This window comes from Coffea eugenioides, chromosome 5, assembly GCF_003713205.1.
Source record: "Coffea eugenioides isolate CCC68of chromosome 5, Ceug_1.0, whole genome shotgun sequence".
Classification (NCBI taxonomy): Eukaryota; Viridiplantae; Streptophyta; class Magnoliopsida; order Gentianales; family Rubiaceae; genus Coffea; species Coffea eugenioides.
The window spans coordinates 21,016,522-21,020,853 of NC_040039.1; positions in this window are offsets into that span (position 1 = coordinate 21,016,522).

Below are 4,332 nucleotides of genomic sequence, written 5' to 3' on the forward strand. Positions count from 1 at the left end.
AGAATTTAGGTTTGCATTTTTTCTTTCTTTTTGCATTCATCTAGTCAAATCCAAAACATGCAATACATATTTTTGGTAGAAAAATTAGGAAAGGTGGGGCTAAATCACGCAACTAGCCTTGGCTAGGTCGAAGGGGTGCCTTGGATTTTTATCCTTGCCTTCCCCTTCGTCAAATGTGACCCCCGAACCTTTTTCTTTGATTTGCGTAGACTAGGAGTCGTTTAAAAAAGGGTTTTCTACATTTTCCTTTGAAAAATTCATTTTTTTAGGTGACTTGGTACACCTTAACTCTATACCAAGTGGCGACTCCGATTTTGTTTTTAAAAACCCCTTTTTTAAACTTCATTTGGCCAAATCGTCGCATTTTTAAGTCCCATGGCCTTTTATTTTTCATTTACACACATTCACATATTCCACATTACTCACACCACACACATCATCAAAAAAATGGGGCGCGACAAAAATCAACTAAGGTTCGAAACTTAAGCGTTTCGTTCAATATGAATCAAGAAATTAAAATCCCCTTGAGAAATAGTCGTGAAATAGTTGCTCGCTTTTCAAACTAAAAAAAATTGATAACATGTTTGCTTGGAGATGACTTTTGAGTCAAAAGTGCAAGTAAAAAGGTTTCATAGTGATTCATATCGTTTTCCTAAGAGTACAAGTTCGGCCAAGTCCTAACGTATAACCCTCGATAAACAAAGTAGCAAAGGTCACTTTTAACCTTTACTCAAGTTGCAAGTATAGTTTTCTAGTCCTCAAGCGTAAATTTGGCCAGCATGCCCTTTGTGTTTACCTAATTTTCCAACCATTTATGGCTTCATTATTTTTCCTCAGCCAATCCCAAAGTCATACATATCATAGATTCAAGTAAATAGCCGTTCCATAGGCTCATAACAACATAAGAACAAAAATCAAAGTGATAACAAGTGCGGAAATGTAACCTAGCAAAAGACAGATTTGACGTGTGGTTACGGAAATAACACATTCGAGGCTACGCTTATCGGATTGAGGCAGAACTTATACCGTTTCGAAGCTAAGACACAGGGATACAATTTTCATGAAGATCACTGAGTCCAGTTTCCAATGCAACCAAGTCAAATTCCTAATTTACAGAACCAAAATCCAACTAGTCGGCTAATTAACCGCACTGTACTGGAATGGTCATATCTCAGGTTACCAAGGTCCGATTAAGGTGTTCTTGGCGGCGTTTAAAATATAAGACAGAATAATAAAACTTTCATGTTTTGGAAAATAGCTAAATCCCAACGGATTATAGTGAATAAACACAACCAAATAGACTAAACTGTCCACGCGGAACTCTGGAATGTAACCTAGAACAGCGAGGGTATTTTCATCTTTTCACAAGATACGTTATTCCGATTGGGTTGAAATTTTTTAGAACCCTATAAAATATAATTCTCTACAACTTTCATGTTTTAGGCCAAGCCTGATTCGCCCTCTAACTATGAGTACTAAAACTGGGAAGAATGTAAACATGAAATTCCAGAAATCTGGAATTTTTGGGATTTCATGACCACCTATTTATTTTCTTGCTTCCAACACTACCAAAGCCACTTATATAATCTTATATACAACATATACCCACTATAAAACAAGTCTAGGCAGAAATTTATTAAACCCTAACTTGCATATATCATCCAAAATCATCACAACAACTTGCATATCTTGTAATCAAGCCAAAACATGAACTAGATAACATCTTAAACCAAAATTTTAAAGAACAAGAACCATGATCAGATCTTATACCTCAAAGACAAAGCTTGGAAGAGTGATACTCCACCTCCTTTGGAAATTTTTAGTTCCCCTAGCTTCCCAACTCCACAACTCACTCTTTAATCGGTTTAGTTTTCTTTCTTCTCACTTGGATGACTAGATTTCAAGAGGAAATGATGAACTCTCCCTTGGGTTTTTCTCCCTCTATCTCTCGGCCAAGAAGTAGAAAAATGAAGAAGAAAGGCTGCCCAAGGTGATAAGAAGGTAAGACAAATTGTCTTGGTCAACAAACCCTTAATGGTGTGACACTTGTCACTACCAATACCAAGCAAAATTTTCTTTTTATTTCTTGCATTTTCAGCCCCAAAATTCGGTCAAGGCTAGCTGGAAATTAAGGAGATATTTTGCTCAAATATTAATGAGCTCATGTGGTAAGAAAGTGGTGGTCGAGTGGTGCGTTCCATCGGTAGTGCGTGGTACCCGTCGGTTCGCGCCGTTTTTCTTAAAAACACACGTACTAGGGTTTTTACTTCCCATTCACTAACCTTATATCATTGCTCCTAATCACATATTATTGCTCACTTAAAAGTCACTTTTAATCACCAAATTTGATCCCTGCTCCGTACCGAAAATTCATCCGGCGAAAAATCGCGAAAACCCTAATTTTTTCCCAATCTTGAAACCAAAAGTGAAACTCTACTTTCTAGGTTTATTTACACTCATTGTGGAATGATTTGGGTAGTAGGGCTTTAATAAATAATAATTTCCAAATAAATGGCATTTTTGAGGAAAATATAAGAAATTTGCGAGTCCTCACACTCTCTCCCCCTTAAAAGAATTTCGACCTCGAAATTCATACCTTTCGTCGTGAATAGGTCAGGATATTTTTCTTGCATGTTCTTTTCTAGTTCCCAAGTTGCTTCTTCCACTTCATGATGCTTCCATAGAACCTTTACTAAAGGAATCTGCTTGTTTCTCAGGTCCTTCACCTTCCGATCCAGTATTTGAATAGGTCGTTCTTCATAGGAAAGGACTCGTCAAGTTCAACATCTTCGGGTGGCAAAATGTGAGTCTTAGTTAATCGGTCCACTATTACCCAAATTGCATCATGCCCCTTTTGTGTTCGTGGCAACCCTGATACAAAATCCATCGTTATGTGCCCCCATTTCCATTCAGGAATCTCTAAAGGCTGTAACAAACCTGACGGCTTTTGATGTTCAGCTTTCACTTGTTGGCACGTAAGACACTTTTGTACAAACTGAGCAATCTCCGCCTTCATATTCTCCCACCAATACAGACTTTTAAGATCTTGGTACATCTTATTATTCCCTGGGTGTATCGTATACCTAGAGCGGTGTGATTCCTCCAAAATCCCCCTCTTTAATTCCTCATCCTTAGGTATAATGACACGATTTCAGAATTTTAAGATTCCATCATGACCTATGTTAAAGTTAGGAAACTCCCCTTTCTTCACCTTTTCCATCCACTTTTGCACTGCTGGATCCTTCACTTGGCCCTCTTTGATCCGTTCCAACAGTGTCGACTTCACCTCAATATTTCCAAAAATCACCTTCTCCGGTTCCAGACGAGGTTTCCACTCATAGACATCTTCGAACAGGCTCCACTCTCCCATTATGGAACTTGCTAGTTGAGCCTTTCGGCTTAAAGCATCTGCTACAACGTTGGCCTTTCCAGGATGATAGTTAATGGTACAGTCATAATCCTCTAAGAACTCTACCCACCGACGTTGTCTTAGATTTAGCTCCTTCTGAGAAAACAGATACTTAAGACTCTTATGATCCGTATAAACCTCGAAAGTTACACCATAGAGATAATGTCGCCATTTCTTCAAAGCGAACACTACAGCTGCAAGCTCCAAGTCATGGATCGGATAATTCTGCTCATGAGGTTTTAACTTCCGAGATGCATAGGCAATCACATTCCTATTTTGCATCAACACGCACCTTAGCCCTTCTTTTGAAGCATCAGTATAAACCGTATAACTATCGTTCCCACTGGGTAAAGCTAAAACTGGAGCCATAGTCAATTGTTTCTTAAGCTCTTAGAAACTACTCTCGCACTTAACATCCCAAATATACTTTCCTTGTTTCTTGGTCAAGTTAGTCAAGGGTCCCGCAATTCTCGAAAAATTCTTTATAAATCGGCGGTAGTACCCTGCTAGACCTAGAAAACTTCGCACCTCTGTGGGATTTTCTGGCCGCTTCCATTTGGCCACAGCTTCCACTTTCGCCGGGTCTACAGCAAGGCTATCTTTTGAAATTATGTGACCTAGAAACGCCACCTTTTCCAACCAAAATTCACACTTATTGAACTTAGCGAACAGTTGGTGCTCTCTTAGGGTTTGTAGCACTATCCGCAAATGTTGTTCATGTTCCTCCATTGACTTCGAATACACTAAGATATCATCAATGAACACCACTACAAACCTGTCCAAGTAAGGTTTGAACACTCGATGCATCAAATCCATGAATGCCGCTGGGGCATTGGTTAAACCAAAAGGCATTACCGCGAACTCAAAATGCCCATATCGAGTGTTAAACGCCGTTTTTGGCACATCCTCCTTTCTAATTCTCA